Source organism: Triturus cristatus, chromosome 8 (genome assembly GCF_964204655.1).
Source record: "Triturus cristatus chromosome 8, aTriCri1.1, whole genome shotgun sequence".
NCBI lineage: Eukaryota > Metazoa > Chordata > Amphibia > Caudata > Salamandridae > Triturus > Triturus cristatus.
The window spans coordinates 121458961-121483116 of NC_140591.1; the positions used below are offsets into that span (position 1 = coordinate 121458961).

Below are 24156 nucleotides of genomic sequence, written 5' to 3' on the forward strand. Positions count from 1 at the left end.
ACACCTCTGACAGATGCTTTCTGCAATTGTCCTGAACTTTGCATTGTACCAGGTTTGCTTGAACGACCTAACCATCGCGTCCCTCCCCAAATGTCCCTGGCCATGATACATCCTTGCCATTGACGACAAGATGGAGTTGGGCATTACTGGTCTGCCATCTCTGTAGACCCAAACATGGTCTGTTTCTCTTGGAGCACATCCTGCCTTAATCCAATCTTTTTTCTCTTCCTCTCCTGCCTCATCTTGCAACTGTTTCACTTCATCCCATGTTTCTAAGACATTAGTAAACATCACAGAGAGTAAAGACATTTCCCCTTCTCTGTCCCTGTTGATGGACTGATTTGTTTTGGCACAGTATTGCGCAACATCGTTTGCATAACGGTTTCCGACCGTTATAAAATCCTCTCCTAGTCCATGGGCAGCACATTTTACAACTGCTAACTCCTTAGGCAGCTGTATCGCCTCAAGCAATTTACCAATCATTTCAGCATTCTTTATCGGAGTTCCACTCGATGTCAAGAAACCTCTTTGTAGCCAAAGTTGGCCAAAATCATGCACCACTCCAAATCCATACTGACTATCAGTCATTACAGTTGTCCTCAAATCTTTCCCAATTTTGCAAGCTTTTGTCAATGCCACCAATTCAGCAACTTGCGCAGATTTCACTCCTTTCAATGGTGATGCTTCCATGACCTCTGAAACTTTGCATACCGCATATGCTGCACATAGCACACCATCATCATTTCTCAGGCATGATCCATCCACAAACAACACATGATCACTCTCATTCAAGGGTAGATCCCTTATGTCTGGTCTTGGTTTTGTACAGTACTCAAGCACTTCCAAACAATCATGATCATCTTCCATCTTCACACCCACATTTTCAATATCTGGCAAAAGTGTCGCTGGATTCACATTTACACATCTCTCAAGAGTCACATTTGATGCTCCCAGAATCACTTTTTCATATTTAGTCAACCGACTATGTGACATGTACTGAGTTCTGCTTCTTGTCAAAAGAATTGCCACATTGTGAGGTACGAATACCCTTACAGGATATCCCATTATGATTCCCTCACTTTGTTCCAGACTCCTGCATGTTGCAGCCACAGATTTCAGACAACCTGGTAAACCCACAGCTACAGGGTCAAGTGTCGATGAGAAGTACGCAATAGGCCTTCTCAGTAATCCATGCTTCTGAATTAACACTGAAAGTGCACATCCATTTCTTTCACTGCAGTACAGCTCAAATTCCTTTTCATAGTCAGGCATACCCAAAGCTGGAGCCTCACACATTTTACTCTTGAGCTCTTCAAATGCTGCCATTTGTTCTGCATCTAGATCCAATGGATCTGTCATTTCACTTTTTGTCAGTTTAATCAGTGATTTGCTATCAAGGAAAAATTAATTATCCACTGACGACAATAACCCACCATACCCAGGAACATTCTCACTTCTCTTTGGGTTTTTGGAGCTTTCATTTCTCTGATTATTCTGATCCTGTCATTAGTCACTTTTCTCAGACCTTTTTCAATATTGTGTCCAAGATAATGCACCTCTTTCTTGCAAAATTGTAATTTGGCTGGAGATACCTTTAACCCTCCATCTGCCAGATGATTCAGTAAAGCTATGGTATCTACTTCACAAGCTTCACGTGTCTTTGATGCCACCAGTAGGTCATCAATATACTTCACTAGCACTGAACTCTCGGGCATGATCAAACTTTCCAACGATTTCTTCAATAACTGATTGAATATCGAAGGACTCTCCGTATACCCCTGTGGGATTCGACACCATGCTAAGATACGCTGGCCAAACCTAAATGCAAAAATCGGCTGGCTATCATGATGCAATGGAATTGAAAAGAACGCATGACACAAATCAATCACTGTATACCATTCAGCATCATGTGGAATTTGATACATGATCACTGATGGATTTGGCACAATAGGACAACATGCCACCACAATTTGATTAACTTTTCTCAAATCCTGTACGATCCTAAATTTCCCATTGGGCTTTTTTAGTCCCATTATCGGTGAATTACACGGACTACTCAGTAGTTCTCTCAGGACTCCTTGCTGAATCATTTTCTCAATTATAGGAGTTATCCCTTCAATTATTTCTGGTGTCATTTTGTACTGAGGAATGTTAGGATATGTGATTCCCTCTTTTACTGCAATTTTCACTGGACCTACATTATTCATCAATCCCACATCCTCTCCAGTAAAATCCCAAACTGTCCTTTTCACTGTGTCTCTCAGCTCTCGAGGCAAATCCTCCGGATTAAACACAGCAAATGCACCAATTAACTCACTTTCTCTATTCTCTAGAGTCACTCGGTACAAAACATCTTCATCTGGTGTCTCAAAGGCTATTCCATCCGGTGTACAAAAAATTGTGTGGTTCATTTTGCACAACAAGTCCCTACCCAATAGGTTCACTGGACTCGTGTCACAGACAATAAATCTGTGCATGTCTGAAAATTTCCCTATCTGTACTCTTACAGGTTCAGTAAGACGTGTTTTGATTTGCGTATTGGCTACACCAACTACTTGGATTGCTTCATCCGAGAGAGGAAGATTTCTAACATCTGTTGACCTGACAGTTGATCTTGTCGCACCTGTGTCTACCAAAAAAGTAACACTCTCCTCATTTATTTTCCCATCCACAAATGGTACTGCCTGGTCTATTTCTAGAGTTGCACCAAGTATGCACTCTTCTTCCTCTCCTCGGCACCGTCAATAATCACCCTCAGACTCACTCCCTTCACTCTTTAACAAGTACTGTTGTACTTTGTTAGAACGTCTTGGTTTGTTTACCTGCTCATCATTGTAGAATCCTGAATCCTGATTATACTTTTGTAACCCTCTATTCTGCGGCAAGGGCGGTTTTGCCTCTTGACTCTGCTGTCTCACAACTTTCTGTTGTTGCTGCTGTTGATTATTTCCTTCGTTCTGCACCTGTTGATTTAAGGATTTATTCTCATTACTCACTAATGGTGGATTAGGACACTCCGATCTCCAATGCCCCAATTGGCCACAGTTGTGACAAGGAAACTTTTTCTTCGCTTCCTCAAGACTTCCTTTTCCTTTCCCTGCATATCTAGGTCTATTCCCTGCATTATTTCCTGGGTTATTTGCCTGTTCCACTAACTGTGCTTCCTGTCTCTCCGCAACTTTCACTTGTGCCCACATTGCTTTCTCTTTCAGCTTTCTTTGTTTTGCCTCAATTTCATCACTGAAGTATTTTGCATGCCTCAGGATCTCATCTACTTTCTTACTCTGCCAATCCACTGTGTGCTCACGAATTCTCTCACCAATTTCAGGTCTAAGGCCATATACAAATCTGTATACAAAATGACTCAAATCTTTGTCACCCAGGTGTTCATCTCCACTGAATTGTTTAAATGCCAGTATCAGCCTTTTGTAAAAAGCATGAACTGATTCTTTCGCTTCCTGTTGTGTTCGATCTATCTTTACCCAGTCTGTCTCTTTTGCAGGAACTTTACTCTTCAGGTATACCATCACCTGATCATACTTCCTCATTACCTCTGGATCTGGTGCCCCTGTTCTTGGGTCTCTTGGATATTCCTCAGTAGGCCAACTCACAACTATTTTACACTCAGTCCACAAGTCTGCTGGGACAATTATATCAAACAGACTATTCAGGTCAACCCACAGCACTTTTGACAATTTCACAAACCTATCTACCTGCCTATACCACTCGACGGGCTTTTCTCTCAATTGAGGGAAATCATTCGTGAATGATAAAATATCCTGTCTGGTCCATGGAACATGTACATATCCTCCTCCAGGTATTTCTCTCATAGGATAATTATCCACTGGTTTCTCCTTTTCTCTCACTGGAAATGCTGAATAGGTTGTTCTATCTTCAGCCTCATCTCTTTTCTTGTACCACCTATCCTTCCACTTTTCTACATCACCCCATCTTCGCAATAATGCTACCATTTCCTTAATCTGTCCTGTTCTACCAGTAGCATTCACATTTTCAATATCTTTCTCTGTAAAATCCATCCTGTAAGTTCTTTGTAAAGCTTTCACTTTATCAATGTCAACTCCCTGTTCATTTGCTATTGCTCTTAGCCTGTCATGTGTATTTCTTGCTCTCCAGGTAACACTCTTACACATAAACATTAGTTCACCATCATGATGACTCTTCAGAATCTCTGTTGGAACTGTTCCTGTAACAAGCTCTTCTAGTTCTACACGTAACCTAGCTACGTCAATTACTTGTGAATCTTTATCCTTTTTCTGTAGAACCTTCATCCAATCATTCAAATCATCAACTGTTATTTCAGCAGTTTTTCTCACTGGAACCACTCTCTTTTGCGGTTCTAAAATTGGCATCCCTGAACAACTAGCTTCACTAGCATCCAATATTTCACTACATGTGTCATGTCTTGATTGTCTCAGGTCATTTCTTTCTGCTCTTTTGCCAGAATCTCCTGAAGGACCAACTGAATTTGTCAGATTATTGACAAGGGAGTCTATTTCATAAGAGACCTTTCATTGACACAGTAGCACTTCCTCTACTCTGCCCTACTAACATACATTCATTAACTGTTTCCTCTAGGACTTGTCCAAAGAGTCTTACAATCAACTAAATGTACAAACATTCACGCACATTCATGCAAGGAAATATAGTACATACGCACAGAATCCTGCTTCCCGAGAACAGACAATCTGCTCCACTACAGAATTATAACATACATCAACTAAGCAAGCTTTCTTTGCCCAGTTCTTCAAACAAGCTCAGAGAATACCTATTACTCCTCCCGCGATAAGCTTTAACGGAAATCCTTACGGATCCCTGGGACTTAAGACCAGAGTTTTACAGATAACCTTCACTATCATACACACTCCTTATATACCAGAAATATCTAATAGTAACATACGACGATGTCACTGATTCCGAACCCAGACAATGTGACGCGCAACTTCAATTGTCACACGTTATTCCTTACAATTCCGTCTTTCCCGAGAGCAGCATATACTTCCCTCTGCCCTACTACGGAACTGCTACAGCTTCCAAGTTCCAGAAGCACTACATATAACTCAACATTACGACTCCAACATATAGTATTAGTACATATACCAACATGAACCAATAATCAATAATCAATAAAAGCAATCTTATCAGATCAAGACAATCATCAAAAACCATCCTCTGCTACCAGGAAATTGATAGAGATCAGGGTGTGTATAATATTCCCACTACCACGGACAAAGTAATCTCACAGTTACACGCACATGCATACATCATACGCTAGGGCCCATTTCACTAACATACGCTCAAATACTCTACCAGCAATAAACCTGTGGAAGGAAAAGCTCCTATTCACCCTGCATCTATACCGAGGTCGATAAGACCTGGTTTTTGTGACTGTCCTTGAACATAATCTATACAACATATACAGCAATAATCAAAAATGTAAACCCAATAATTGACAAGAAAGAATATCCAACACCATGTTTAAAATGATATTGCTTTATCTAAAATTAGTCAAAGAAAATCAATCAGAATAAATCATTTCTCATAGTTACATATTCTAGCTAAATGTCAGAACGGGTCAGGACAAGTCTCTCGGTAAATGTCTCTCAAGACGAAGTCCCTTCAGCATCAATCCTCAGCAACGCAGATTCGGTACGCGGCAAAGGCAAAATGGCAAGTGGCAAAAAACCCTCTCTAGGCTAACATTTCTTATAGTTTCTAAACAATGGAAAGATACATTGGAAACATAGAAAAAACTGTAATGTCCGCCGGACCTGCTGAGCAGAGCGAGAAGGAAAGGATGTAACATCGCTACATTTGAGAATCTCCGCTCAGGAAAAGTTCACATAATGAAGACTACGGAACAGGAACCAAGAAATAAAACATGTATCATATTAGTTCTACTTCTCCTCGGCAATCGAGCCACAGTTCAGAGCTTCTCTCTAAGGCTCCTTTGTTTCCCAAGGCTGCCAAGGACATTTTCACTTCACTTGGAGATCTCCCAAAACTGCTGCTGTCCTCATGGAAAGTTTTCAAACAAGCAAGCAAGGACCATGGTCAGTTAGCTTCAGGACCATTTCCAGCAGGGGTCTCCCTCGTCACAGTTTTCATATTATAAATCACAGCCAGGCTCACAAATCGGCCATCTTTTCTAGGCCATCATAGGCCTCAATAGACCATCTTAATTAAACGAAACAAAAACAACATTACCACAGCATAGTGATTAAACAGTGTTAACCCCACTAATACCCTTATGTGTATGCATTTATCTAGCACTTGCAACATAGAAAAGCATTAATTCGGAAAGCATTTTGTGCTAAAAAATAAACAGCACATAGCAACGTTTAAACATGAAAACACGCACGTTATTTTTTAAACAGCACATTTATGCACACCCACGTGTAACTCTCTCTTGTTAGGACAAACGGATTGATTAATATAAACGCACTTGCACAAGACAAATAATTAATTATTAATTATTAATAAATTAGTACAACGAATAGACATGCCAGAGCTTCAAAAGCCACTGAATTTTCAAACTGAAAACTCTGCTCCAGCACTAGTAGTTAAATTATCTGACTATTCGATGATACCCTAATATATGCCCAATCTGCTTACCTCTCTGAATCCATTTTAAGAAGAGGTTTCTCTATATTGCTGCATCTCAGGTTATACACTGTATTTTAATAAAACATAAATTTTATCTTTGAACTCTATTCCCTATAAAGACGTTTTTGCTTATACAAACTTTACATGATGTCCCTCAAACATTAAATATCTTGGTATCTGATTTTCTCCTACTATTTATGACAAACTTAGGGTCTGATTACAACCTTGGTGGTCCTGAAGTAGGCTGCCACACTGTCCCCTCTCTCCAGGACCACCAAAGATGTCCACACACTGCCCCCCATTTTAACTTGTAATTATAGGGGAGCCTTAGAAAGGCAGTGCGGTGGGCCACACACAGCTTGTTCCAGTATAACATTGACTATAAAGTCCATGCTGTCCTGGAACTGGTGATGCGTACAGACATGGTTACACACCATGTACCCCCCTGCATACACCCTAATGAACAGGGGCAAGAGGGGCCCCTGTATGGCCCCCTTTCTTTTTTCTGACTGCCAGCAGTAACATGGAGGATATCTCCTGGACACCGCTGGCAGTGAGGAAAGTTGTAATATGATTGGCAGTGCCTCAGGGCACCACCAAGCATATTACGACTCTTAGACCGCTGCAGGACCGCGGTTCCCCAGCAGATGCAGTGGTGCAATGGCTGTCATACTGCCGAAGTCATAATTGGGCGTCGGACCGCCGGTGTGGCGGTGGCTGGACTGCTACCACCATGCACTGGCGAGTCTGGGGGCCCTCCGACTGACAGACTAGTGAGTAGCCCCTAAGTCACAATTTTATTAGGTTCAAATACAAAATACAAACCTTACTCCGCACATCCTCTTCACCATGGGTGCTCACAAACTTTCTCTCGGGGCCACATTTGCAGTGTGTTTTGTGGCCAAGGGCTGCCCCGTGGGGGCGGGGTCATTGGGGGAGGGGGCGGGGGCGGGGCTAGAGCAACAAAAAAAAACTGTGACCATGAGGTGGAACACAGGCCCCTGCAGCGGATGCCTTCATCCACTGAGCCACCGGACCCGGTATACACATATCTCTCTCTCTCTCTCTCGCTCTCCTTCCCTCTCGCTATCTCTCTCTCTCCCTCTCTCTATCTCCGTGCCTCTGTCTCCCTCCCTCTCTCCATCTCTCTCTGACTCTCTGTCTCCCTCCCTCTCTCTGTCTCTCTCCCTCTCTCCACCTCCCTCTGTCTCCCTCTATCTGTCTCCTTCTATTTGTCTCCTTATACCTGTCTCCCTTTCTCTCTGTCTCCCTCACTCTCCGTCTCCCTCTCTCTCTGTCTCCCTCTCTCTCTCTGTCCCCCTCTCTCTCTGTCTCCCTCTCTGTATCCCTCCCTCTGTCTGTCTCCCTCTGTCTCCTTCCTTCTGCCTCCCTCCCTCTGTCTGTCTCCCTCTCTTTCCCTCTGCCTCCCCTGACTCCCTCCATCTGTCTCCCTCCCCATGTCTCCCTCTGTCTGTCACCCTCCTCTCTCTGCCTGTCGCCCTCCTCCCTCTGTCTGTCTTCCTCTGTCTCTCTCTGTCTGTCTCCCTCCCTTTGTCTGTTGGCCACTGTCGCCTTCTCTGTCTCCTTCTGTCTCCCTCCCTCTGTCTCCCTCCCTGTCTCCCTCCCTCTGTCTCTCCCTCTGTCTCCCTCCCTCTGTCTCCCTCTTTCTGTCTCCTTCTGTCTGTCTCTCCCTGCCTCCCTCTGTCTGTCTCACTGTCTCCCTTCCACTCCCTGTCTCCCTCTGTCTCCCTCTCTGTCTCCCTCTCCATCTCTCTGTCTCTCTGCCTCTCTGTCTCTGGCTGTCTCTGCCTCTATCTGTCTGTCCCTGTCTCTGCCTCTATCCGTCTCTGTCTGTCCCTGTCTCTGTTTGTCCCTGTCTCTGTCTCCCTCCCTCTGTCTCCCTTTCTGTCTCTGTCTGTCTCTGTCTCTGTCTCTGTCTGCCCCGTCACTGACTCTGCCTCTATATGTCTCTGTCTGTCCCTGTCTCTGTCTGTCTCTATCTCTGTCTGTTTCTGCCGCTAACTGTCTCTGTCTGTCTCTGCCTCTATCTGTCTCTGCCTCTATATGTCCCTGCCTCTATATGTCCCTGCCTCTATATGTGTTTCTTTCTCTGTCTCTCTATGTCTCTATCGCTGTCTGTCTCTGTCTGTCTCTGCCTCTATCCATCTCTGCCTCTGTCTCTGTCAGTCTGTCCCTGTCTCTGCCTCTATCTAGTTCTGTCTGCCCCTGTCTCTATCTGTCTCTGCCTCTATCTGGCTCTGGCTCTATCTGTCTCTGTCTGTATCTGCCTCTGCCTCTATCTGTTTCTGTCTCTATCTGTCAGTCTGTCCCTGTCTCTCTCTGTCTCTATCTGTCTCTATCTCTAGCTGTCTCTGTCTCTGTCTGTTTCTGTCTCTCCCTACTGCCCTCTGTCACCCTCTGTCACCTCACCCGACTCTCACACCCTGCTGTCCTCTGTCTTTCTTTGTCACCTCACCCCCGCTTGTGTGGCAGCTGAGGCAACTTCCCTTTCCGGGCACACACACAGCCCCACTCGAGTACTTCACAGGTCTTTAAGAGACCATTTGCATGATAAAAAGGCTTTGTTGTATTTCACCCCTTCTTAGCGCCCCTGCAGCTCCACTCGGACTATCATTTGAATCGCCCGGCCCCCACAGAGCAGAGTGTGTGTTTGCTGACACTGTAAAAAAAAAAAAAGAACACCGGAACGATGTCTGCAAGGTCCGCGGGCCGCCAAGAAAGACTTGCCGGGCCGCTGGCGGCCCGCGGGCCATTCTATGAGTACCCGTGCACTACACTATTTTCATGTTAACTTTTAAAATCCCTGAATACTATTTTAAACAACTTGACAGCATTTTTATGGAATAATAAAAAAACACGTATTTCTACAACCAAAACTTGAAGGTGGTATTCGATTTCCATATTTTAAACGGTATCATTCCTCCTTTTTAATTAGACAGTGTTGTGCTATGGCTTATGGCTTCTAAGATCAACCTTTACCAATTTGAATTACTTTTGAACATTCCCTATTTAATTACTTTGCTTTTAACAACACTGTGCACATGTCAAACTTTAATTTTCCACACTTTTTATTAAATAGAATACACTTTGATAAATTTACATTCCAACAGTGTTTCTTGTGTTCCTCCATTTAGTATAATAAATATCTTAATATACTCAAACATCATTTTTTTAAACATTGGAAATATTTTAGACTTTGGAACAACATTTTTATTTCTCCAAGTATCACATGACTCCTGGCCATTACCACCTGTACCAAAAGTATCTTGTTGGAAATGGCCCTTTTTGCAGGGTTAGCCCCAAACTTTTTGCTTCTTCCTCCATTGTTTTTCCTGACCTGTGGTTGTTGGCTATGGAACTCTGGGCACTTTACCACTGCTGATCAGTGCTAAAGTGCATATGCTCTCCCTGTAAATTGTAATTTTGATTGGTTGTCTATGATTGGCATATTTGTTTTACCAGTAGGTCTCACTGAGTGTGCCAGGGCTGGTGATTCAAATGCTTCTAGTGGGCTTGCAGCACTGATTGTGCCACCCACAGGAGTAGCCCTAAAATGGTGTCTCAGGCCTGCCATCGCAGTGCCTGTGGGCTGTTGCCAACTGCCATGTTGTCCTGGCCAGTGTACACACTTGCCAGGCTTGACCCTTCCCTTTTCTTACACATTGGAAACCCCTATGGTAGGCCCAAGGTCCCCCCTGGGCAGGGTGCAGTGTATGTGAAAGGTAGGACATGTACTAGTGTAGGTGACATGGCCTGATAGTGAAATACTGCCAATTTCTTTTTTCACTATTGAGAGGCTATCTTGCCCATAGGTTAGAATGGGGAATGCTGTGTATCATATTTACCTGCATATCTTCCCATAGCGGCAAGATAGACATATGGAGTCTGGTATCCCTGAGCTCAGAATTTGATAAAAACATCTTTTTAGGAAAGATGGTTTTTAAATTCCGTGTTTGAAAATTGCACTTTTAGAAAGTGGCTATTTTCCTGTTCCACCTTTCTGTGTGCCTCTGCCAGTTTGTGTATTGACTGGCTGGTTTGTGAGTGACAGGGGCTAGGGGTGGCACCGGGAGGGAGGGTGAGTCAGCACTAGGCTGAATAGACCTATCTGCACCTAGACTGGTGGGAGGAGTTGCACCTGGGCCTGAATAGGGCTGTGCCTGCCTTCCACAATGCTGGCTCCACCTCCTGTGGTGTGTCTGATGGGCCTGGCCTCCCCTCACAAAGAAAGAAGACATGCCCTGGCAGAGGGCACATAGAACTGGTTTGGACTGGGTCCTGGCCCCCTCACACATGTAAGAACAAATACTTTTGGGGTATAAATATAAGACCTGAAACCCCAGTAAAATTAGACTCCTTCTGCAATCAAGTTGACTCTCCGCCAAAGAAGATCAACCGAAGAGACTGAGGAAAAGGACTACCCTTGCTTTGTGATCTGGGGCTGACTTGCAGTTTGCTGTGATTAGTAAGGAAGATATGTGAGGAACTTTGCTGTATGCTGTGTTCCCCTCCTGCTTTCAGAAAGGACTTTGCTGTGTGCTGTGTCCTACCATGTCTCCAAGTGCCTGAGATGAGCTGGCCTCCTGTTATAACTCAGGAACATAAAAGTTAATCTAAGGACTTCCCTCAAACTCATCCTACATCGTGCTCTGCTGTCCCTGCTGACTCTGGGCTGACCTGGGTGACCCAAGAACGCTGCTGAGGTCCTTTGTGCTACCTGACTGACGTACACGGTTATTATTGTGCCCAGTGTGAATTTCGGAGGACCGGCACTTTGTTCTTGCCAGCCCCTGTCTTGCCTGGGGTGTCGTGACGAGGTTGCTGCCACCGTACCGGGAGCACTGAAGTGGCCCCGCCCTCTGGTATTGCTGCTTTGTTCACGGCCACCGCCCAGTATTCACGAGATCGCTGTTTCAGGATTCACCGCTGCAGACCTGGGGTCCACCGACGCCATCATCCTGCCGCGCTGGGATTGGTCCCAGCCGGAACTGGTTGCCCAGTAACGTGAAGACGCTCTTGCAGGATACACCTCCGCAGGCCCGGGAAGCCCACGACATCATCCCCCTGCCGCGCTGGGATTGGCCCAGCGGGAGAGAGAACTGCCTGGCAAGTGGAGACACGGCTACACTGGAGACCGGGGAGCGGCAACAGGAGGAAGCTGCCCCACCGGCACCCAGACCACAGAGGACTGAATCAAGGTAAAGGAACCCGGATTCTCGACCAGGGCATAGGGCGGTAATTGTTGAAGCTCGTGGCCGGCCATAGTTACTCGCACAGTGATGAGGGGAAAATTGAGCTTGCAGTAGCAACGCACACTCACGCAGCGCCAAGGGGAGTAGTGAGATAATCAGCAGCGACGAGCACTCGTGCCACTGACACGGGGTGGATTTGTGGCATTTGAACTAGAGTTTGTAACAGAAGAGCATTACAAGAGTGAACTAGGTGGATAACAAGGAACATTACAAGAGTGAAGTGTGCTATTAACAAGGATCATTTCTACAGTGAACTTTGAACCCTACCAGTTTATTTTGGCTAAAGAAACCTATCAAGAGATATTTCTAAAGAAGGAGTAATTTATGTATGTGCATTTTTGAACATTTTGATCTGATCTAAGCTATATAAAGATAATATATTTGTATAATAACTAGTGTAGTGTCCATTTGGGGATAAGCCTGTCTGCTCGTGCCAAGCTACCAAGGGGGTGAGCAGGGGTAATCAACAGTGTGTACCTCCTTACCCTGATTAGAAGCGAGGGTCCCTATTTGAACAAAGGTGTTTACCTCTGCCAACTAGAGACTCCCAGTTCTAACATAACTCTAGATACACTTTTACATGGCTCTATTCCCAAGGCTGCTCTCATTTATAAACTTTCTTATAACCAAATTCCACTAGATCTAAAAGTACTTCGCAACTGTTATGGAAAGACAACTTAGCTATATCGTTCCCTCTATTATTTTAAGGTAATATATGGAATAAAATTTTCAAAACCTCTAGTGCTGCTAACATTGTGTAGTTATTCTTTTTTATATACATAAAAACTACTATTACCCCAGAACATATTGCAAAGTTTGACACATTCTCTTCTATGCTGCCCCTGTTCTAATTATAATGTCTCTATGTAATTGTTGCCATGTTAAAGCTTTCTGTATATTAGTTTGGTCTAAGTGCTTAAATACTTTTCAATGTACTATTCTGTTTGCATTGCAGAATGTTTTCTTAGGTTCTCTTATTGATAATTTACCTAGCATACCTCTATTGTTAGATCTTTTTATTGCACCTACTTTTAAAGTAATACTCTCTTGTTGGAAAGATTTCTGCAAGTTATCTGTATTTACTTGGTGGAATGTTATATTTGGTGAACATATAATACATATTTTATCATCTCCTGCTATACTCCAAAAGGTTAAATCGGTTCTATGCTGGTTACCTTTAACTCATTTTCTCTCTTTGTACTCATCACGATCTTAATTTTTCTTCCTCCTGCTTTTTCCCTCAACCTCCCCTTCCTTCTTCTCTCTACAATTTTCCTATTCTCTTCCTCTGTTCCTCTTTTTATACATAAACAAATCTTTTTCTGTACTACCAAAATGATTGCTTAATGAACTTGCAATAAAAATCACTACAAAATAGATATACACCAGAAATAGTGTTACCTAAGATAAGTAATTTGTTCTTTATTACTGGACAGTAGGGGTTTTCTGTGCTCTGTATAATAGCGAGCAATGTGTGTCTTTCTATTCATATTGATACATATGATGATGAAGAGTACAAAGGGGGAAGAAAATGTCAAATTGGTTATGGCAACCTGCATAAAATAAATTTTGTTTTGTCAGTTGTCATGAACTGGCTTATTTTCCATTGTTGTATGATTTTAAGTTTTTGTGAGTTGCTGTAATACTGAATAATGTAATATTGGTTGATAAGAAGATGGCCTAGTAATCTAAAATCTAGAGTTAAATCTTTCAAGAAACATTGGTAGTGCTGTCATTGAACATTATGAAACGGACCCACTATACACTCTATTAGCATATATGCAAATAAATGTGGCTTTTCTGATATCCAAATGTAATTTTTTTGATCACCAAAAATAAATATGAGTTGATGGTTTTGCAAGCATGGGGTCTACATGACATTGACGTTTGTCTGCTATTGTCAGTGCTTTGGCTATTTCGCACAAGCTTTTGTGAAAACGAGCCATACCCATGTACACTATCATTTAATAGGCATTAGAATTTTTTTGCTCACTAGATGCTTCATAGTGCACACCTAGAAGATTAATTCTGAACCATTTCCTTGTATATTTGATCTTGGGTCAACGTGATGCTTTGCATAGCGTACAGAGTACACTGCATATTGGTCTCATGTTGATGCATGCATGATGGCACCAACCTAAAATAAAAGAATGTAATTGAAACACAAAAGCATCAAATATGATTAAATAATTAGATACAAGGTAATAAACAAGGTGTATTTTGATGCGTCTTCTGAAACTTTGAGGTGACAACATGGATAAATCTTGTGATTCCAACTATCTAACACAAAAGAACACAAAACACATTCAGGATAGAGCTCAACATGATTTATTATTTAATTCGCAAGCCAATTAATTCAATAAAAGCTGTTAGAGACTGACAGCCTCATTGAGTTTCCATTTCAAATCTGTGGATAAAAAAAACAATAATAAGAATTAGTCGGTAATAACAGGCCATCATGTTCCTGAAACAAAACATATTAGGGGTAGCAGGAAAAGGTGTTTTGGTCTTTGCAAATCTTGTGGTAGGCACTATTTGAGGTGAGGGTGCAGTTTAACTGTTGAATTATGTACTTTTGGGTCAAATCTTTTAATTATCATTTTCAGAAAATTCAAACAGCCTGCACCGACTATCAGGAGCCACAAAATGTCCAGTATATTGCTTCAATACTTAGTGGTTGATGGAACTCGTGGATTTTCACTTAGTGTAATTCCACAGAGTTACACAAAAACTTTGCAAATTTCTGCGGAGTTCCACCAACGTGTGAAAAAAATGCATGTCGCGCTGCTTGCGATGCGAATTAACACCAATACCGCTTTCAATGCTGAAATATCTGTGACAATGCCAATGTGTGCTGTGCAAGAGCATGTGGCCAGTCGACTTGAGATTTCTGTCTCTTGATTTGCAAATCTACCTGAGAAGCAGCCATCTGACCCTTGCCACTCCCATGACCGCTCGTGTTAAAAATCACACTGGAAGGCTTGCTAGCGACAGGTAATTATGCTTGGGAATTCCAAATGTCGTTCATGCTTGCCACCTCGCTTGCTGGAGCCTCACATTGTTCCTGTTGTTATCGCATTGCTCGTAATAGGAAAAAATTATGCCATGTGGCGATTGGCAGAATTTGTCCAGAACTCTGTGGAGATGGCAAATTGCTCTAATTCTGCAAGTGTAAATACAAATTCTGGCCTGGCCTAGTATGAATATGGTTAACATCAACATATTCTGAATAACAATAATATCCACCCTTAAGTCATCCCCAAAGATGTCCCCATTCCATCGCCATCCCATTAAATGTCCTTGACTGCACTTATCCCATCTAGATCATAACTCTTCTTTTATGCATTTCTACTAACTTCCCAAATTTGGGCTTCACTCATCAATTCCATTGTTCTGATCCAGTGATTCTAAGCACCCTCACGTACCTTGGACAAGTGATCTCCTTCAATTTGGTTGCCAAAAGACATATTCACCTCATTTTTGCCTAGAATGGCTTGTGAGGCAGTAACAGTTATTTTTAATGTATATTGAATTATAACTAACTGCTGTTATGGTCATCTCTAAATTAGCCAGACAGTCCCTCCATTTGGCAGATTGTCACAAGGGCCAGTGTTGACAACTAAGTGCTGGTTCCGAGCAGCAGAAACCCCAGGCTCAAATTAGGCACTGGATATATTCCGGCTGGAATGTAGTTCCAAATTACTGCTATCTTTATGAGGTTTTCCTTCATTGCTTCTCTGGGTGCACTAGCTGCTAACCTGGTGAAAATGTCCTTCCATTCTCTGCCAGTCAGTTATTACCCCAATTCCTGTTCTCAGCACTTCTATCCTGCATTTCATGAATTGACTGAATCATATTTATACATCTTGTACAAACCTTGTTTTGCATCATCCTTAGCAAGTATCCATCTCTCAAATTGAATCAACCATTGCATTATAAATTTAGTTGTTAATTGCACTTGTAGGTATAGTGAATGATGTCTGGATTTATTTATGTACATTACTTAAACAGTGAATTGCAGAGTTGATGGTCTGTTGGGTGTCTGGACCATATGTGTTATACCAGGTAAAGTTAAGGCAAGTTACAAGGCAGAGTTCTGCCACTTTTGGATTCTATTCATGAACATTCTTGGTGGAGCATTTGTGGAATGAGTTGGGCTCAATCTCTCCTGGTGATGTCTGAAAAAATGTCAAAGGCTTCCTTGCATAGGGCAGATTTCAGGGGATTCTTGAATGCATGTATGTGAATTTACATAACACAAAACTAGCTCCAAACCCATAGAGAGAATTATGAGGAACGGGGTTCAGTAGATCAATTAGAGAGTGGGTTGATTGGATAGAGGCAGGCTAACAGGTGAACTCTGCAGGTAGGTGTCTAATTGTTGGTGATAGGAGAAATAGAGGATGTGGCAGGCGAAGCTACTTTGGCTACGGTTTAAAGAAACAGAGTTGTCAATAATATGGTAGGCAGTGTAGTAGATTCAGCTGGGTGCACATTGTAATTGAGAATCGTAGGTCCCTTAACAATTACAGTTTTTCCTCTGCATGTTTTGTTCTTGAATCTGAAATGAATGGTTAATTTAGAATTCCCAAACCATGGTCTTGGATGCAAACAGCCTGTCATCCTTTACAAGAGTCATGACATCTAATATGGATTTGACCATTTAGAGTTTAATGGATAGGGTACCCTGCCACAAAGGTGGTGGTGTACCCTGTCCATCGAACTGACTGTCTGTCCTCTCTATTTAGAGTTGGATCAACAGCCAAAATAAGGCCAATGAAGGTCTCCCTGGTGAAAAACCTTAGACCAATAATCCAACGGATTACCGGCCATTGTTCTAAATATCTCAGACTATTCGTGCTATTGGGAGCAAGCAATCTTGCACATTCATTTCCGTGTTTGTGATCACCAGGAATTGCCTGGTGGCCCCAACAGATTTTTTTTTAAATTAACCCCATACCCTGGGAGAAAATTCCCAGAGTGTTTGGGCTATTAGTCTTTCGTTTTTCAAATACAAACTCCCTCTTTGGGAGTTAGTTTTAGAAAAAAGGATAGCTGAGTGGCCAGCTGAAATATGGCGGCAGCTCAGCAGATTTATAATGTCTTCAAAGTGGCCATCATAGTGGCAGTGGCACCTCTGAGTGCACTGAGGTCTGCACCAGGCAAGGAGAGATCTCTAAATATGGCTGGCGGTATTCTGCAATTTTGGATCAATGTATGACCTCCACCCTGCTGGTAGATGGCAGGCAACCCACCATAACTCCTAATAACCTCAAAGAATGGGCCACTTAAAAAACAATACAAACCTCTAGAGGTTTCTGAGCCAAGTAGCCAGACTCTGCTTGAACTAGAAGAAGTTAGATAATAACACTCTGCTTGAAATGCTCACCAAATTTGCTGATATTTATTTCACTTTTTCATTGCCCCCCTCGAACACTATATTTTATCTTTTTCCATAAAGGCAATACCAGAGACTTAACGTTGTTGTTTATTTATATGCTAAGGAGCACCATTCTTGAAATATGATTTGAAAGTTGAAACTAATCAAGGCAACTACCATTTGTTTTTGAAAAGCAAAGGTGCTGATCATGTTAGACACTAATTTTTCCTTGTTTTTTGGGTGGGGGTGTATCTTCCAGCTCTTGTGATCCTGGGAAACAGCACATGTTGCCAATGGAACAGTTTGAACCATCGAGAGCATATTTGATCAGTGAGGTGGCTATGGTACTGGTGAATTGTTAACATGCTTCTGATAGTAAGAATTAAATCCATTTAAGGAGAATGTCTGACATTTATGACTTATAAGAAGCTCATTGCCCACTGTGTCATAGGCAGCCAAAAGGTCATGAAAGATTAAAAGGTCAGGTTGTCATCTAATAAGAGACACCAAGAGATCACCTCTAATGTCAGTTAAAGCAGAATCTGTGCTTGTAAAAGGTCACAATTTTGACTGACAATCTTGGAGTAAGCTCTTAATTTCATTAAATTAAAATTTTTATTTTCCACTTAGTCCCAGAACTGGTGGATGCCCTTGCCTTACAAGACTGCACTCAGGAATAGGATTTGGAATCTAAGATAATTTTCTAATCAACTGTTGGTTTCTTCAGCAACAGATGTGTTTGTTAGTGTTGCACTATGTCCTGCTAGAGAGATGGAGTCATTGATCCCAATGTAGCTAAAGTGTTGTTGTGCTCTTTAATGAACCTGCTATGCACTGTGCGACAAGGGAGTAGAGGTTGTTATTTTTACAAAGCCTCAGTGGTACAAACTATTGGCTGTCTTAACAAGAACTATTACTTTCTTCTGATGGACTACTGTTTCAACTGTTCTAGTAATGTTGGTGTACGGAGTGTATAAAAGCTGATTCACAGCTGATCCACACTTCTTTCTGGTGGAATCATGGATCAGAATTGTTTGAAGAACTTCCAGAGTTAAAGCTGTGATAGCTTCTTCAGCTTCTTTCATGGCATTGGGCCTAAGGGCCTCAGGGCTGAGGTGTTTGAGTGTTGAGTGGAGAGACTGATTGATTGTGTTTTATTTTATCAATACATTTTCTCACCAAGAGGTGGAGACCAGATGGTTGAGTCCTATATTTGCCCAATATCACTTGCCTGCAGTGAGGAAAATCCATAAAGAAGATTGTGTTGCTGTTCATTAGATCAGAGAATGGTTGAACAAACCTCAGCTAGTGATGCTGTTAGGGAAGGTTATGGTATGTGAGGAAATTCATCTCATATTGTAAAGTTATCCAACATTTGCCCTTTATGTACCTTGTCTTTGGAAATCCTTGGAGAACTTAAACTTGCACAGTTGACACTGTTCCCATTCTCTGTACCAAAGGTGTACCATTTAATTATGGTTTTACAGGTTTCTACACAGCCTATGACATCCTTGTGCTATTTTAAAGGATCAGAGTTGGAAATTGATTTTTCCTCCTGCACTTTTAATATTTGCTGCGTATGGCAGCATGAGTTACCACAGCAAAATCTACGGGTTCTTAGTTAATACATCTCTGATTCACTTCATAGAAGTATTCATTCTGGTCTTCATGGTGGTGGCAGCTCTCTCCCTAACAATTTAAAGAGTAGTTTTGGAAAAAAAGCTTAATTTAGTTTTGTGGGGTTTAACTGATCAATTATAATGTTCACTCATATATTGCTGTAATTCAATCAACTACACCATCCAAAACTATGTCCTGTTTCGAACAGCAGCAGCCATATGTGAATGGAACTTTTGGCCCTTCACAGGATGGTCTGCATATTTACCCCAGGTAGTGACCTCCTTGTAGTCAGTGAGATCAAATGATCCTGCTGCTCCAACCTCAAAATGAGGGGATCCCATTGCTCTGACCACAAAATGGGTTCATTTAGAAGGTAAAGTGGCATCATTAAGCATCTACGATATGATTACTTTTACCTACTTCAGGCTCTATTGTGCTACACCTTGCTTACCATGCTGGAATGAGTGATCCAATAATCGTCCCTTTTAGAGTTGCAGTGATCGAAGGAGTCCAAGCTCTTGTGTGTCTTGCTGTACACAGAAAAAGGAGATTTGAATATGTTAGCTCATGTTTTGTAGCAGTTGTACAAAGCTTATAAAGTGCAACTAAGTCATAGAATTATCAAATAGAGCTACCTACACAGACAAACTCTCTAAAAACAGCAACTGGCAATGTAATGTTATAAAAAAAGAGCCAAACATACAGTAATAGAAATGCATTTAAATTTTTCATGAAATGACAAAATTAAAATTCAACAATCTAAAATCATTGTAAATTATATTGAATATATGCTCGAAGTGTACCTTATGCGAGAGCAAACAACTCAGTGTGAAGCATCTAAACACACACAATAATTCAGAGCAAGATACACACTAATGTAAATAAAAAACAACAGGTGCAAATAGTGTTTGACTCGGAGTACATAAAAGCAGATTTGAAATGAGTACAAATTGCACTCACCCCTGTATTTGAGCACACTATTACCATCAGTTCTTACCCAGGCCCTCATTATGAGTGGTCAATTAATGCTCCTTTGTTAGGATTTGGATGAGTGTGTGATCCATAAGGGATGGAGGGCCCATGAGAGCAAGACAATTTTATGCCAATACTAAAGATGAATTTTAAAGGTCAATTTACGTTACTTAGCCAGTCATTGAGAGTAGGCAGAGTGTGCGGAAACTATATTAGATTTATGCTCATTTTCATTTCCACCCCTCCAAATTCGCAGTTAGGCAACCTTATTTAGAGCTGGAGGATTGTTTCTACTAGTAGAGCCTTAGGGGCATATTTATTAAAGCGTTGCTCAACCCTTCCACCACACTATGGGGCGCAAGAGCTACACAACTCAAATCAGATCTATCAATCTGTGCAAGGCCACCTTGCATGGCCCTGCATGGCATGATAAATCCAGAGTCTTACAACACATCGTTACGCTACCCTGCCTCAGGGTGCCAATCTATGGGTGGAGTGTGGATGTTCCCATGCTTCCACTCATAGATTTTGGTGCATTTCCATATTTACCGTTACTGGTAAACCTGGGAAGGCATTGAAATGTTACACATCCCCATTTGAAGTGTTATGATAAAAAATATCTTTATTCCTTCTTGTTTATTCCTCTTTCTCTGTGTGCTGCTTTCTGCAGCACACACAAAAACGGGGAAATGCCTCAGGGGACATCATGAATAGAACCACTCATGCACTCACTCATGCCCCAATAGAGCCTCTCTTATTACCACAGAAACACACATACAACCACTCACATACTCATTCACAGTCTCATACCAGTTTTGATATACCCACTCACTCCTCCATAGAGGTACTCACAACCACACACTCACTAGTACAGCCATTCACACAACCATTCACTCATCCATACTGCCACTCATATGAGTCACTCACACGAACAGTCACTCACATAGCCACTCGCTCACACATACAACTACTCACACACCCACTAATTTACACACACAGTCACTCACTCACACCCTCACTCATCCATACAGCCACTCACTCTTACAAGCACTCACACACCCACATAATCACTTACATACCCATTCACACATCCATACAAGCACTCACACATCAGTTCACTCACCCATACAGCCATTCACACACCCACTCACTCATCCATACAGCCATTTACACACACAGTTGTGAATGCTGCGACAAGGATCATTAGGACCTCTTCTGTTGTAATCATGTACTTCTTTTCAGATTCTTGTATCTCTTTCGCCCAGAGAGTGTGAAGTTTTACACTCACGCAGAATTCTTATTATCTTGTCTATCTCTAGTATATAGAGTTGAATTATTATTGTTAATGATATCGTTGCTGTCATTACCTCTATGGGTGCTGGCAGTGAAAATTGATATGGTTTTATTTACCACGGTCTTGCTCAAAGTTTAATGTCTAAAATCAGCAATCAAATACTATAAAAATACAGGTATCTGATCGTTAATTAAAAGGGCTTCACGATGAGAACTATGAAGCTAGAAGCTGATCCGGTTTGCAGCATCAACTATCCTCAGTCGGAGCTGTTTGATGAGCCGAGAACTGCTGATCATTCTTATGCAAGAGGTGTGATTCAGAATGGCAGTGAAACCCATCTTAGGAAACTTGGGGGCATATTTACAATGAAACGGCGGAGCACGGAGTTAGACTCCTTGGCTTAACGCTGCGCTCCGCCACTTCAGAAACAATATGGTGCAGCCCTGCATTTCCCCCTGTGCTGGTGCTAAATTTAGCAGCCTAGCGCCAACGCAAGCACCCATGCACCATAGTGCAAGGGTGTCTGCGTTGAGTGGGAGATTGTTTATGTGCATGAAGGCCTCCCTTCCTGCACATAAACAATCAATAAATGGTGTTTTATAAATTGTATGTGTGCTGTGTAATGCTGCACACATAGAAGTTGCAAAACGTCTTTTTTTTAAATGTTTATGTGCAGAAAAGGTCATCTTCCTGCACATAAACAATCAATGGCCTTTTGCTGTTTCTATGTATGCAACATAAAGCAGCACACATGAAAACAGCAAAAACTAGGATAAATGTATCCTCCTTTTGCCTATTTAAGACCAGGTTTTCCCTGGTCTTAGTTTTGGTGCTGCCTCCTATTTACACACCCTTGTAAATAGGGGTCAGCATCAAAATCAATGGGTATTGCAGTGGAATGCCCACCGCAACACACATTGCTATCCCCTTCCACGCCAAGTACAGCTTGAAAGGGTGCCTTATTGTACAAGGCAGCCTTAAGCCACATTAAGTGGCTTAACGCTGCCTTGTAAATAAGGCAAAGCCCCTATCGTCACCGCAGTGTCACTAAAAGTGACGTTGTAAATATGCCCCTTGATTTATAAGCTATTTAATGCTAATGTTTAGCATAGCCCTTAGAAGCAGCGGTAGGGTGTTAGGATGCTAGGAACTTGCTAGCCATGTTAGGAATGTTCATATATTTATTTGCTGGCTATGGCATATACACCTGCATTCTTGTTCTCTCTCTGCTTGGTTACTGTTAATGCTTGATGCACTAGACTTGAGTTTTAGAACATTTTAAATGTTCATCTTCTGTATGTTGGTGCTATTATTGAGGGTTTGTAATTGCACTGCGTCCCTGAACTCATCTAGTGGGACTGAACGTGACCAGGAAACACCTCCTACACAGTACAGCTCAGTGAGTTGACTTGAATATAGATTGCAGTCCAGCTGGATTTCTAATTCATAATGCTGCATTGAACTGAACCCTTGCACCAGGGGGGGTAGAAATGTGACCTTTGCTGCTTTAATGTGAAAACAGATCATGACATAGTCCAGTCCAAACTGCAAAGTCAGGTCCTCAAGCAGCCCAATGTTATGGTTTGTATACTTGTTAAGTTCTAAGTGGAACGTGGAAGGGCACACTGTTAGTGAGTGACATGGTTTGGTTTCAATGCCTGAGCATTCTGTTGGAGGACAGTTTGCTGTGGTCGAGGAATTGGACAGACCTCTTTCCTGTGCATGTGGAGCTTACTCATCATTCAAGAAGCTGCTCTTACATTCCTGTTGGCTGTTTCATGCACTCAGGAGAGGCACACTGCACCAAGAGCGGTTTAGGCCTGATGAATATCATCAGTCGGTGCAGCTTGGATTCAATGGCAAGTGAGAAAGGGATATCTGAGCATATGGATTCTTACGATCACTTGTCTGCTCTGCATGCTTTGTCATTCTGTACTGTGTAATCATGTGCAACCAGAGTACTCAAGGTCTCCGCGAGATGGTCAAAACGGCCTGTGTAAACAGGATAGTGTCAGAATACTGGGAATATATAAAAGAATGAAAGGCAATAGTCTGCAATGACAGCAACCCTTGGACTGGAAGGAAAAGAAAGATTAAAGCCGAAAGTTAAAGAAGGAGGAATAGAACTGAAGGAAGGAAGAACTTTTCTATTACAGGACTGGGAGGATAGCAGAGAAATACTACAAGAGTGGGAGGAGACTGACAAGGGCGTGGAATAACGAGAGAGAGAGAAGGTGATGTGAAGATGAGAAAGAGCCGATCTAGCGGGAAGTGTGGAAACAAGTGACTCGGAAAGACAGTACCTGATTTCTTTGACCGGGACCCTGACGAGAAATCAAGAGATAAATTGGTGAGGGGTTCGTGTTAAGGAGTCCACAGATATAGCGGGATTGGAGCAGGGTTGGATTGGGATAAAAATTGGCCTGGGCACGCAAACAAAAAGTGGCCCTCATTTTGTATATTGCCTTTCCTCAAAACACTGCCTCGAAGTTTTATAAAAAGAGGGTGTGCGGGGGAGGAGGGGGGGGGTCTCTGACAGAGGCATTTTTTCTTAACTTTAATTGGCTAAAATAAATGCACATTTTGGTTCACACTGATCAGACACCTGGAAAGAAGTGAGGCCACTTCTGCTCAAGCCCCCTGCCCTGCTCAATATACATACATAAATGGGCCGGCCCAGCAAGAGAAAGAAAGGGAGTGACACATCTGCCCGTTGATAAAAGGGAGGTAAAGGACGCCCATCTGCCTCCAGAAAGGCCACTCAGGCACCCACTGGGCCGCTGGCGGCATCTGAACAACACAGACACCTCTCAACTCGCCTCCCGCCCCCAGGCTACCCAAAAAAGCAGCCCACAGCTGAAATTCGGATACTGGCCCCTGGCTGCCTTACCAATTCAATCCTCGACTGGGGACCTCCGGGCTTAGAGAAGCTTACAGAGATGCGCATGCCAAACTTGCAGCAGTCAGGGAAACAGAATGGGAGCCTGGGGGGC

The 24156-nt window shown here is 42.5% G+C and overlaps 2 long non-coding RNA genes across 2 annotated transcripts in view; both read right to left on the reverse strand.

Moving 5' to 3' along the window:
* The window catches only part of LOC146801676 (uncharacterized), a 522872-nt gene that overhangs the window by 232651 nt on the left and 266065 nt on the right, over positions 1-24156 (reverse strand). The gene's annotated exons all lie outside the window — the stretch shown is intronic.
* The window catches only part of LOC146801678 (uncharacterized), a 31353-nt gene continuing 21406 nt past the window's right edge, over positions 14210-24156 (reverse strand). The window contains exons 4-5 of the long non-coding RNA XR_014967637.1: positions 19349-19427; positions 14210-14304 (exon numbers count right to left, since the gene is read on the reverse strand). This is a non-coding gene — a long non-coding RNA (uncharacterized LOC146801678). The remainder of the gene's footprint in view (positions 14305-19348; positions 19428-24156) is intronic.